We start from the raw sequence: 14,347 nt of genomic DNA, 5'->3' as shown, positions 1-14,347 counted from the left end.
AGGTTTTGGAAGAGATCCCGGACCTCCAAATTCTCATTTTTCATCCAGTGGTGGTGGATGATCGTCAATTTTTGTTCCTTGAAGACATTGCCAAAACGTTAGGACTCAGAGAAGATGATTCGCTTGCAATGCTTGCTATCTATGCGGGCATGAAGGATCCCAGTGGGAAGGAAGAGAAAGTCAAATTTCAAATTGATTTCAAAGACCAAGATCTCCCAACAAGCCTCTCTTTCCTCCCGAGTGAAAAGAAACAACAGTTGATGCAAACAGTAGCCAGTACACTAGTGGAAATAAAATCATGTGCCTCTTTCTACAAAAGCATACCAGAAAGCGCATTTCATCCACACAAACCACTGATTGCAATTGGTAGAGATGATCGATCTAGCATCGATCTTACAAAGAAAAATCTTGAAGAGAGTGATGAAGAAACTGAGGTACATAAACCTTAACCTGGTAGAATTTTTAGTATTCCTTACTAGAAGTGTTAATATCAATTAAAATGCTTTGCATATAGCTTATCATGTTGATAAGTTCGCAATGCGTACTGGAGGTTCGCACAACGTCTCCACGGGTAGAGATAGTTCTCTTTGGCACTACCTGAGCCATGTGGGGCCATCAATTCTTAGAGTTGCTCACATAGAGTTCTCCAAGAATGATTCTGCAGAGCTGCTAAAGTGTAAAGCATTAAGTGGCATACTCACTGAAGACTCTCTCACCTTAAACGCTCACAAATGTATATTGGTGGCCCGAGAGGCAGCATTGTATACCTTTATAGGCAAACACCTAGGCTCGGTCCTCTCCCACTGTGCCTTGACCTTAGGTCAAGGATTGACAACCTAGAGGAAATTGTAAAATCCCTTGGTGTCAAGTCAACCATTTGCCCATTACCCAAACATGTAATTCGTAGAAAAACCAATTGACCATGATGTAATATTCGAATCAATAAAGAATAAATGTTTTTGTCAATGATTTTTTGCACCATTCAGTAGTTGTTTTTTTTTTCATATTGTTCAATAATTTCCATTTTTGCCCGCCGAAGCAACACGCATGCACAGAACCTCCAACATGCAGCCAGCGGGCGGTTGGGGGGAGCGTCTCAAAGTTAATTTTGCGAAACGGGGCGATGGGGGGGACGTACAGGGTCAAGAAGGGCATGTGACACATCGGTGGCACCGGGTGGGGTCGGACAATGCAAAAAAAGCCCCTGTATGCCACGGCACACAGGGAGCAATTCTGCCTCCCCCCGACCGCCCGGTGGTGGTTGCATGTTTGAGGTTCTGTGCATGTGTATGCCTCGACGGGCAAAAATAGAGCCATGGTGGTGAAATTAAATTTAACATATTCAACAATTCAAATACTTACAAAAAACAATGTACAAATTAAAATTGAACAATTGCTCGGAATAGAAATTCGCCAATTGATATTATAGAGAAAGATTACAAATCTCCTGAAGAGAGAGTACATGGGATAAACTACATCTTATGAAGGCATCCTTCATTTCTTAAAGTTAGTGCTAAGGATAAATCCGTATTTTTTCAAGTTACATGCTTTGCATGCGCCATACAAGAGACGCCATCTTGAAAAAGCTTCACCAAAATGTCTTCAACGGCATTCTGTAAGGCCAGTAAAGTTGCACGTTGTAACGGAATCACTATATTCATCTATCATCTCTCTCACCACCCGAGAGAAGGCGACTTTGGGTATGATTGGCTCAGTGCTCTTTTGGTATTTCCTGATCTCACACAGAGCCACTATGCCTGGCCTCCATCTCGCTTTTTCTATGTTGTTGTTGGTGGTGGAGGAGCCGCCTGCCTAGCCCATTGAGGAGGATCATCTTTGTATGTTTTCCTCCTCTCCTCTTGGGTTTGCTGCTCTTCTGGTGTCACCTTGTCCCTTCTTCTTTTTGCACATTGCTTGGCTCTCTGAGGGATTTTTGAAGGCTTTGAGCTCCCAACCTTTGCTTGTTGGGTGGCTTGAGCTCTATCTTGTGCCGCCTTCTTCTCTGCCTCTGCTCATGCTTGTAAGTTGGCCAAATGAGCTCTCTCGGCCTCATCTCTCTGCCTTTCCTCTTGCTCTTTCTGTCTTCTCTGCTCTTCTTGTACTCTAAGGGCTTCCTTTTCAAGTGCCTCTTTCTTTTCCCTCTCCCTTTGTCTTTTCCTCCTCTTGGCCTCTTTTGCTTTAGATACAGGGTCGCCGGGTATTACCTTGATTACTCTTTCCTTGATTCGTGGTGGAAACTTTCACGGCGTAGTATGTGGGATGGCCTAAGCACCAGTGGTTGTGGCAGGAGGCGATGGCGGTGGATTTTCAAGCGGACCTTGATATTCCTCTTCTGTTTCTCTAGTTCTTGCGTTGCTCTGCGAAGAGGTGAAATCGGTGGGGGATCTGGAAGAGGTGTGCGAGTGGCATGGGTTAAATCGTCGAGACCTCCACATATGTGTCGCATGTTGCTTTGATCATCTGAATTTGATGGTTGGGGAGGATCTTGGGTGTTTGGAGCAGGCTGGGGCATTGGATTATCCACTTATGGTTGGGGATGTGGATTTGAAGCCGTGGATTCTGCATGGGGTTCTAGCTGTGGATTTTCTGCAATGTGAGTGGTTGTGGTGGTATTGTTGTGCGTAGTGCCATCCTGCTCGTGTAGATCCTCCATGTGGTGCAAGATGTGAGTGTGTGTGCGTTTGTGCTCGAGTGGATCTTTTAGAATGTGCAAACAAGAAATGAGCTTGAAGTTGTGAGTTTTGACTTATAAAGTACTAATCTTTTTAAAAAAACTTAAAAACTCAATAATACCATTAAATTTCCAAAACAACTCCAAAATTGTCGAAATTTGTTACATGAAACCATTGATTGGGGCATCAATAAATCACATGGCATTACAATGTATGCTCAATATGGGAATGGTTAGCGTCAAAATTTATTGATTTTCCACCCAATGTCTGCCATTTTGTCGCCTTGTCGCCAACCACCGTCCAAATCGATCTTTTGCACTAGAAGCATGATATGATTACGATCGCCTCACGCTAACCACTTCCTCTATTCTGCATTTCAAGCTTCTTTGCACTCTAGTCTTCTTCCTTTCTCTTCTTGCTAAAACTTTGTAGAACCAATTGAACATTTCGTGTAGGGCATTGCTCTTTTTCCTCCCACCTCCATGCCTTGTATTTTTAAAATACATTGCTTTTGAGCGCTCCATTCCTTGGCTACTCCAGATGCCCAATGAGCCGAATGTGTCAAGAAAAAATGAGCTATGAGCAAAAAGTATATGCTGCAAATATATAAACCTTTAGTTCAAACACTGATGTTTTGTTATTCCAAAGACAAAGTGTTCAACCCACCATGTTATGTGTTATGTGTGTGTCCCCCTAGGCATCCACCATTTGCACTTTGAAACTATTGATTACAAACTTTAAAGTGGATATCTCAGCAAAAGTTAGATTTGCCTTTTCAAGCAAACAAAAAATATCATCTACAGACTGCCACACACGAGCATGCTTAATTCCTAGGGCTGCTTCATTACCTCTATAGGTGGTATTGTCACACATCTTTTTCCACAATTGAAATCATTGGGACTTTGAGAGTTAGAATAGTCTGAAAGCATATGCCTAGCTTTACTACCACCGATACATATTTTATTAGGACGATCTTGTGTACTTCCAGATGCCTTCCTATCCTTTGATAGATCTACTGCACCGCCATGTAGGACAACGCTTGATAGAATAGAGTCAAGTTCTCTAATACACTCTTCCCTTATTTCTCCAGGCTCCATATTCCAAGCATAATTAATATGGAGCATTAGCAACTTGTCAAGAATTTGTAGATGGGCATGAAGAGTATACACATGTATCATAGGAATCGGTAGAATAGGATCCCAATTTGGATCATCCATGTCTCAATTAGGGGGTACACTCTGGTTACAACTGAGGATACCTTGAAACCACTGTTGGAGTGCTTTACCCACTATTTGTATAGTGGTCACACCTTTCGCAGAATTGACTGCAGCTTTGCCACCCTTACACTTACCCTTACCTTTCACATAGTTGATTGTAGCTTTGCCACCCTTACCCTTACCCTTACCCTTACCCTTACCCTTGTCCTCTGTTCCTAATGAGAATTTACTATGGCAGCAATAAATGCATCGAAAGAGGGTCATTGCACCTTGCTTGCATCCTAACATACACTTGAGAGCTTTCAAGTCTCCTACCAAATGCCACTCCACTTGAAACGTACCCAGACCTCAAACCTGCAATCGTTGTCCTTCTTGTTGTTGCCGAATGACGTCAACGATTGGGGTGTGATTAAAATACCATTTGACAGACTCATGTGTCTCATGTGGGAGATGAAAAGCTGCCAGCCACCAAATATTCTTCTCAGATTGAACACCTTAACAGGTGTTTCCCTTCTTGCTGGCATTTAGCTCATCATCAACGCCCACCAAGGCTTTGTTCATAAGCGTAATGCTTACCCTTTCGAGCCATTGACCTTTGACAATCTGGCACTCATCAAGCTTCATCAAAAATATAATTTTGCCATCACACTCTTCCTATGTCAACCCATAAAATTTGATCATTAACTCCTGGAGCTTCAACAAATCAACATAGACATTATTGAACTCGTTGTAACAAAAAGATTTGTTCTCTTCTAGTGATAGGACATCCTCCACATATTGAAATCCACCCAACAAGATTGCAACACCATTATTGGCACACCTTTTTATGACACTAACATTGTAAGGCATTGACAACAACCTAAACAAACCTTTTTCTCTGTGACTTAGTATTACAAGCCTATACAAAGCTTTGTAGGCCTTGAAACTTATTCCTGCGCTATCACACATCTCCATCATCTTCTGAGGTGAAACAATGTTCTTCAGCTCACTGAAATACTTTTGGCACAAAACTTTAGCAATGCCAGCATTGGATGGATCGTCCAATAGCTCCACCAACTCCTTTGGTTTGATGATATGTTGCAACAGAGTATGTCTGATTGTTTCAACATTGGAATCGATTCCCATCATTGTACGAGCCAAGTTCCTACATATTGAAATAATATTACAACAACCTACAAAAAATGTATGAAATTAGAAGCTTGCATTTGTATTCCTACCGATTTGACGGATACGTTTCTTTCGATCTCTACCGCTTGAAGATAGCATAGACATCGCATGTCTCTTGCGCTTGCGAATGTGATAGCCCAATGGAATGTGTGTGAGATGATCGATTCGTCGGCACATATTACGTGCAGTGTGTTGTAGCTGAATATACTTGTCTAGACGACACTCTTGCTCCATTTTTTGATGCTCTACCTTTGTAATAAGCTTTGACATCTCGTCATTAAGCTGCTTCTTCTTCTCATTGGCTTCCTCTCTGACTTGCTGAATGTCTTTCACATACTTCTCTTGCAATTAAGAATAGGCAGCACAGAGATGTTTTCTTGCTTCCCTTTCATTGAAAAAAGAAAAATGTAATCTATAGCAGTAGCCAAACAGTCCGTCTCTCACATCTCCAATAAATCACAGTAGCTCAGTGACATTACGGAAAGGCGGTGATGCATTGGTCATTGGATTGCCAGGGTAAATATGGCCATCGACCCATAAGTTGATTGCCTTGCATCAGCTGGTCTCCAGCATTGGGATTAGATGTGCCAAGTCGCACAACTGCATATTCCTTCTCAAAATCAGTGTTTAATCGATATTGTTTTAATTTGTTAGTAATGTCTTGCAACGGTAGGGGATTGAATGACATTGTGTTAGTTAATCAAGAAAATTAGTGAGAATGTGTAATGGTGACTGCTACAAGTAGGTGAAGGTGGCTATGGAGGAAAGAAGTGAAGAGTACTCAGAGTTAAGAGAAAAATATTATGTTGTGGAGGGAAGAAAGAGAGGGAGTGCAACTCAATCTCCTTTGAATTTGAATTGTTGATCATGACTGTAGAGAGAGAATGCCGTAGCACACAAAGGTAATGGAGTTTTCCATTGCACTTAGCTGGAGCTGGAGTGGGAGAAGCACGAGAGAGAGAGAGAGAGAGAGAGAGAGAGAGAGAATAAAGGAAAAGAGAGTGGGAGAGAGGACAGATCTGCAACCTTGGAGGATCTGCACTTTTTCAAAAAGAGACAACCAAGAATGTTTCTTAATGATTGGAAGAGGAAGTGGCATGAGAGAAAAGGGGGGAAAGAGAAAGAGAGAGAGAGAGAGAGAGAGAGAGAGAGAGAGAGAGAGAGAGAGAGTTGGCTCACATTTTAGAGAGAGAATACAGTGAGAGAATGTGAAAAATCTGCTTTTCTGGCGGGGGGGGGGCTAAAAGGTGCCCCCTTTAATGAGTTATAAGTGTGAGAGAGAGTGTTTTATATGTTAGAGAGAGAAGAGGGGTGGGAAAAGGACATTTGAAAATTCATTTACCCCCCTCTCTTTTGGGTTACTAAATAAACTATTTTTAAATTCAAAATATGTAGGCCTTTTTCCCTCTCTTTTAGGCTTGGTCAAACTTGGCTTAAGCTTTAAGCATTCCCTTAAACTACCAAATAAAGAGGCCCTCCTATACCCCATTCATTTCCTAATGACATTTCTTCAGGTAAAAGTAAGCTTGAATCCTCAAAATGAGGATTAGTGAAGGACCAAGTTGGCATTGAAGGTTTCTTTTGCTATACCTGTTTTATCTTCTTTGAATCTGCATTCACGCATGTTGGGTTGTCCTTGTTTGACTGTGAAGACTCCATTATTCGTTTGATTCTCCAATTGGGCATGTTGATAGGAGTCTTTGATGATGTTGTAGGCCTCTGTTGGCTGTCGACATTTGGCTTTTGACTAGGAGCATTGGAAGACTTAGGACTCCAAATCTCTTGAGGACCTTTGTTGACTTTGTTGAGCTCTTGAGATTTTCATGGAGGTTTGGTGTAGTTGCAATTGGCTTGCGGTTGACTGGTAGCCAAATCTTTGTATAGCCTGTGTAGAATCCTTGTCCAAAAGCAACATTCTTTGAGATCCATCTTTTTTTTGTATCCTCTTGAGAGTTGTGGTTGAATTTAGCATCTTTCAATGTTGTTTTGTTGTATACCTGCTTCTTAGGTATCCTAGGATATTGTTGAGGTTGATACCTTGTTGGCCTTCCTTCTTGGGAGGGACTTGAAGTTACTTCATATGCTCTAACATGCGGTTTTGGTACCCATATAAATCTATTACCTCCATAGTACTCCTGTTCTTTTAAGGTCCATTGTGATGCTATCCATCCCATGTGTTTGTCTTTCTGTGTTGATTTCTCGTCTTTAACCCAAATCGGATCATTGACTTTGACTAAACTACTTTGAAGAAACACTTGATTGACTTTTGTTTGCTTTCTTAAGTACTTTGGCTGATATACCTTTGCTTTTTTGGATGTCTCCATAGATGTTTTAGTTGGGTCAACAATTGACTTTAAGTTGTGAAAGCCCGACTTGCTTGAAGAAGCTGATGTATGAGGGTTCTTTGATGTAGAGGCATATGCTGTCACACCTTCTTTATTCATTGGTGGAAGTTCCACTTTAGCTTTACCTTTGTCTGCAAGAATTGTCTTCGATCCTTCTAACTTGTGCAACTCTGAATCTTGCATTTTTGGTTCTATTGAAGATCTTTGTTCAGCTTTTGCCATGGTCTCATCTTGATCTAACTGTGTCTCTATGGAGGGTAGCTTGAGACTTTGATTTTCAATCTGATTTACATCAGCTGATTCAGCTGGCAATGTCTAGATCTTTGGACTTCCTATTGCTTCCTGATTGTCTGCAACCCATTCTTCGTAACTTCTGGCTTTGATGGCATTCTCTGCTCAATAACTTTCGTGGTTGCTCTTTGCTCTGTTTCATCTGCACTTCATATTGCCTGATTTGCTTTAAGCTGTTCTGAAGTTCCAATTGATGAGATGAATCATCTTCAATAAGATCTGCTATGATATAAGTCTCCATTTTAACTGTGCTTGAGGACCTTGTGCTATCGTCCGCGAGTGACCAGTCTTGGTCTTCATTCTTTGTTTTCCATGAAGACTCCGTCATGTTTGAATTATGTATCTCTGACATCTTCTGAGCCATTGGCATTCCCATTATGATGTCGTCTGGCATATCTTTTGCTGTGATCACGTGACATTAGGAGAAATATGAACCCTCTAGGGGCCCTTTGGGATTAAGGTTAATTAGAGGCTAGCCAATGAGAAGAGGGTGGTGGACACACTCTATGCTCTCAAAAATGTAGGGGGACAAAGTAGTCTTACACTTCTTAATGGGCTCTTACCTATTGAGAAGGGGGGGGGAGTGGGCCATATGGAACCTCCAACTTCCCTCCTTTTTGATCCGGTTGTGAAAAATTCCCAAAATTTTGAAATTTTTCAAAAATTTCAAAACTCAAATCTTATTTTCTTAAAACCCCCCTAAATCTGTGTATTCTTTTACCTTAAAAATTCAAAATGGCACACAAAAATCCTAAAATTTAAATTTTTAATAAAACTTTTGAAAAATATTTTTTTACTATCCAGAATCCCCCCAAAAGTAGTCCTTAGGCAAAAAGTGATTTTCTCTCTCTAAAACCCCTTTTCCAACCCCTCCTTGGTTGCAACCATCACACTCATCTTCTACTCCAACACTCTCTCTCTACACCATCTCCATTGCTGCAGTAAGGAAGCTCCTCTCTTCTTCCCTACCACCTTCTATTGCCACACCAAGCAAGGGTTATCCACCTTCTCCTCCCATTGCCACACCAAACAAGCTCCTCTCTTCTTCCCTACCACCTTCTATTGCCACACCAAGCAAGGGTTATCCACCTTCTCCTCCCATTGCCACACCAAACAAGGGTTAAACACCTTGTCCTATCACTTTATCCCACCTACATTGTAGCAACAAGCAAGGTCCTGCTCCTCCTCCTAATTTTCTTTGCTCAACCATGGCCAACTCTACTTCGCAAAGGCGGCCAAAGGATGAGGTCACAACACTTGCATGCCACAACACTAGAGGTATAGATGATGAGTGGGTGCCACAAGAGTTCACCGAAGGTGCTTGGGTATACATGCAACCATCTGCTATTGGCCCTCATCGTGTACGGAATCGTGCAAACTTGGATCATCATTGGAAAGGAAAGCTCCTTGGCTTCAAGAACCGCAAAGACAAGGGGACCGTAGCCATTGTGCAACATGTTTTCTCAATGTCAAGCATGCAATTGCAACAACCACCTCGATTTACAACACATTGTAAGTACATGTTTTGAAAATACAAAGCTAAGTGTGAAATCACAGTGTAATGTTATTATGGATCCATACTTAAGATTTGCTATGCATTTATAGTCATATTTCCATCCATGTTGATGGAGGAGCAGCCACTACATAGTCTCTCTGGCACATTCAATGCTATACATGCGGATATTGGAGCAACAATGTTCGTACATCTTTGCCCAATCAAACTGGTTCAAAGAAGGATTTTCTTCTATTCTCACTCCTATATTGTGCCTACTTCTACACAAGAGTTTGGAACCCTTGAACCCATCAAAGTAACTTCCTTATTAAGTATGGAGTGGCCGGTGCCAGATTTGTGGTCGGTAGCATCTTTCAAGCAAAAGATGATAATAGATGTCCAAAACTGTTTGAAATACTCTAAAGCTTCTAGGTTTATGGGCTTGAGTTGGTGTTTGCCCATTCAATGTTTTGTGTACATTTTTAAAGAGTTTGGATTTGTAGAGACTACCACAATGCTTGTATGTAAAGATGTGCATTATGAGGAATTAGAAAGGCTTTTAGAAGAGGACTCGGGTTTTGTGGAGGGCATGCATAATGGGGAACGGTACCGTTGTAAGGTTGGAGCTTCAGGTATTGGAATGCGCTATTTGAAATCCCGCACCTCTTTGTACATACGATTTCACTATGATCATCGGATATGCAAGCTTGGAGTGTGGACTCCCTTACAGAGTGTAGACGGCGCTATTGCAAGCTTTGATATTGCAGTGAAGATGCCCAACGATGCTTTGGAGGAAGTCCAAGTGAACAAGCATTGGACTCTCAGTAATGTGCGAGAACATTTGGTTATTATGGGTTTTGAGGCCCTTCAACAAGCACAATTTCGTTTACAAGTTCACAAGGTGAGAATCCTTCCACCATATTTTCAATACATCATAGTTTGTCGATCATTGGATGCTTATTGTAATGAATGTCCGCAGATTGGGAAGAGAATGGAAGACAAATTGAAGGTCGAGGAGGTCTGGGGGATGGATGGAACTATGCTATCGCTCTTATAACTTTGTAACTCTTGCAATTTTGAAAAGGATCCCCGATGTAATCAACATAATTTGCTTCGGCAAATCATGTCTTTGGATATAATTTTTCGCATTGAGATGAGAGATCATTTTTTGGTGAAAGTGCCTCTTTTTTTTTAAATGTCTTTAAAAAAGGGACCATTATAAAAGGGGGGCCGCATAACTCATTCACTATTTTCACTTTTGCAACTCTTGAGCTCCTCCACTCTCTATCTACACCCCAGGCTAGACATGGATGCTTCCACAGCCTCTGCATCAGCATCCACATCCACCACTTTGTCATGCTTCATCCTCTTCCTTGAGGACACCAAATACAAAGGGAAGTTGGACCTCCACACCTTTTTTACTCGTCTCCCTGACCTTGATGCCACAATTGCCCTTCACATGGATGCATTTGCCGAGATTTTTGCGTTCATGGAGGAGCACATCATAAAATATTCCGTATCTATCTCCCCACATGTAGGGATCTGGGTACCTTGCCATCTTTTGTGCTACATACACAAAGGTGATTGCCCATTCTCCAAGCGGTTGCGACAATTCCAAGAAATTGCCACCGATGCAGGTCATTTCTTGGACGAGCAAGCCCAGGGGTGTCAACGCTCAAGAAGCGCAAGTTGGGGGTGGAGTAACTTTCTCGGCTAGCAACATTTATCTTCTTGGTGAGTGAGGAACCTGATTTGGAGGAGCTCCGCTTACCACACCTTCAGGTTGGGTCCTTTATCAAGGACACCAAGGAGCAGGAGGTTGTCCCCATGAACCTTGCAGCGAAAGGAAAGAAACTTCGGCTCAAGTACCCAAGGGGGATCGAGGAAGTGGTTGAGAAATCCATCGTTGTGGCTGGCCCTAGTGACACTCCAGTGCCACTACCATTGATGGATGTGGCTATCCCAGAGGTAGAAATCAGCCGCTTCTCCCCAGTCGTAGTGGATGGTGAGGGTATGTGTTTATGCATGATTTGGAGAAAGAATTTGGCCTGTGCATGGTTGAATTCTTGAGCGTGCTATGCAACAACACCAAATGTCCCTTAGACAATAGGCCAGATGCCTTAGAAAGCAAGCTCTTGCTACTTGGGGACTCTATTGCTGACACTATTGCAGTTGTATGTGCGGAGGTCCTGGCAGTAGAGTAGTTTCACGTGGCTGAGGAAGAATTCCAAGCCACGCAGGCCAAGGTTGAGGCCACTAGGATGCCTATGCCATTATGCAACCTCCCATATGATGATCCAAAGCTCGTAGCTGTGGTGCATGGGAGCATTGACTTGGATGCAAAGAGCAACAGGGAGGAGGACAACAAGGAGCAGGAGGTAAACTCTATCCTAATTTTCATGTTATTACTTTATCCTTCATTTTCTTTGTTCTCAACCTTCATTGGTTTATGACAAGACGTCGTGGAGGTTGATGATTTTGCTGCAAGGATGGGACGGGCTGTGGACCTCAGTCTTCCCTTGTGCATTACCTAGGACAACTCCCCTTGGTGATGTGGCCATTATCCATTATGAATTTACTTCCCAAGACCATTTTATGACTTGGTTGTTGAAATCTTTGAGCAAGTTTTTGTGTTTGAGCACCATTGCTTAAACTGCACATCTTGTGTTCCTAGTGCGTAGATCCCTTGTATGCACAACATTTGGCACTGGCTTCCGTGGTAAAGTGCTTGCCCAAATAGGGATACATGCTTCCATTGGCTCAACTGAACCAAAGGCCATAGTGCAGTCCCTCTTGACTGGGGAGTTGCCTTACGCACAAGATAGGCGCCAGAAAATGGTCAAGAAAATTATATCAAATACATGATGTAAACTCACCTTTTTGGAAGTAATAAAAAATATTCCGAATTGTCTCTCTAACTTACATTCTCCTAAATGTGATTTGTCAATCTTAAAAACTATTGTAATTGGTGATATGTTTCAATAAGCTGTGTCTTTTTTGCTTGAAGTAACAACACAGGGGAAGTTGGATGCACATGATACTTCTTTCAACTTAGCTTAATTCTGGGAAAAGTATAAAATACATTTGAGTGAAAAGAAGTGGTTTCTCTAAAGTAATGATGCAAAACCAATTGCTTTCAGTTAATTTATGTTTTTTAAGTATCATGGGGGGGTAGAAAAGCCTACCAGGTGCCAAAAAAAGGGTGACCACAAGGGCGCGCAAATGGCCCATCCATCAATTTTGGAAGGCCAATTTGCGCATCCTTGTGGCCACCCTTTTTTTGGCACTTGGTAGGCTTCTCTACCCCCCATGATACTTTAAAAACATAAATTAACTGAAAGCAATTGGTTTTGCATCATTACTTTAGATGGAGCCTTGTGGCCACCCTTTTTTTGGCATATGGAGTATATGTTTGCACTCAAGGACACTAGAAAAGGTGAAATCAATTCTGAATTTAAGTTTTCAAGCACACTATCACCTGCTTTAGCTCTACCTAAAACATCCCTGTACCAAAAAGGCCCAATTACATTGGACATTTGAAAAATCTAAATTAATGTTGCATAGACACTTGGTTTCACAATTTCACTTTTTTGATATCCTATGGGGTAATCAAAGCTTGAAATTGCCAAAAAAAAGGGTGACAAGGCTCCATCTAAAGTAATGATGCAAAACCAATTGCTTTCAGTTGATTTATGTTTTTTAAGTATCCTGGGGGGTAGAGAAGCTACCAGGTGCCAAAAAAAGGGTGGCCACAAGGGCGCGCAAATGGCTCATCCAAAACTGATGGATGAGCCATTTGCGCGTCCTTGTGGCCACCCTTTTTTTGGCACTTGGTAGGCTTCTCTACCCCCCCAGGATACTTTAAACAACATAGATTAACTAAAAGCAATTGGTTTTGCATCATTACTTTAGAGAAACCACTTCTTTTCACTACCTAATACATCCCTGCACCAAAAGGCCCAATTACATTGGACATTTGAAAAACCTAATTTAATGTTGCATAGACACTTGGTTTCACAATATGTTAACTTTTTTGATATCCTATGGGGTAAACAACGCTTGAAATTGCAAAAAAAAGGGTGGCCACAAGGGCCACACATGGATAATAGACACAATAGACACAACTATTGATCATATTGTCATTGAAAAATTATTTCATTACAAAGATAAGGGTGTGCAATACAAAAAGAAGGGTAACTTTGGCTAATGCTCGAAGTTTCATCGCAATCGACGTGCAAGCTGCATATCTTTTGGCTGTATTGTCACTCGCTTTGCATGAATGGTGCATAGGTTGGTATCTTCCAACACCGAAATGATGTGGGCCTCTGCAGCTTCTTGAATATCCTCTAGCGTTATTGCTTGCATTATATACTAATTTCCATAGCTTTGAAGCACCTCCTTCATTGTGCAAGCAAAGGGGGCGCGTCGAATTAAAAGCTCTGTAGTCTTCTGGTAGTGGCGGATTTCTGCGAATGCCCTTGCTATTTTTCGGCGCCGCTGCGGTTGTCTTGGGGGCACTTGTACATTTGCTAGCTGGCGGCGTTTAGGCTTCTTGAAATTTTTTGACTTGCACCTGTTTACATGGTTAGGGGCTTGATCTGCAGCCTCTTCTGATTCATCCTCTTCCCTTGGCTCCTGATCTTGTGCTGTGGGGAGAGCTCCTTGGCCTCGAGGCAGTGTCTTCCCCCCAACGAGCACCCTATGTGTGCACGGTATATCCGCTCACAGCCATGGTGGCTCTGTCTCTGATTCAGTGTCTGTATGGACCACCCGAGTCTTGGATGGTCCTGCTTGTGATTGGTGGCACGGCGGCTCCTCCCTATCAGACTCTCTTGTTTGTTGAGCCTCTTCTTCTCTCCAACACTGGGCATGTTGCTTCATCTTTTTTCTAGGTGTTTGTTCTTGTGGACGTGCAGATTCTACAGCCCTCGATGACTCTGGTGCCCTACTACCATGCCCACTGCCAAAAGAGTTCTTGGAACGGCCAGGTGTTCGTGGCTGTTTTCTTGTGCCTTTATGCCATGCCGGCTCCTCACATCCTTGGAGGGTGTTTTTATTGGCAGGCGGATGCTCTTTCGCGGTTTGTTTGGTGTGCGCCATTTTGTATGGTAAGAGCTCACATGTTCTTAAGAAATGAGTGGTTTATGAGAGCATGCAATATTT

At 42.2% G+C, this 14,347-nt stretch overlaps 1 pseudogene; it reads right to left on the bottom strand.

Moving 5' to 3' along the window:
• Positions 1 to 13,402: 13,402 nt before the first annotated feature.
• LOC147456527 (uncharacterized) lies at positions 13,403 to 14,065 on the bottom strand (annotated as a pseudogene).
• Between the last annotated feature and the right edge of the window lie 282 nt (positions 14,066 to 14,347).

This window comes from Adiantum capillus-veneris, chromosome 6 (assembly GCF_014529385.1).
Source record: "Adiantum capillus-veneris isolate H3 chromosome 6, ASM1452938v2, whole genome shotgun sequence".
Lineage (NCBI taxonomy): Eukaryota > Viridiplantae > Streptophyta > Polypodiopsida > Polypodiales > Pteridaceae > Adiantum > Adiantum capillus-veneris.
Note: the sequence above shows the minus strand (reverse complement) of the source record. Positions and strands in the feature narration are given on the sequence as shown.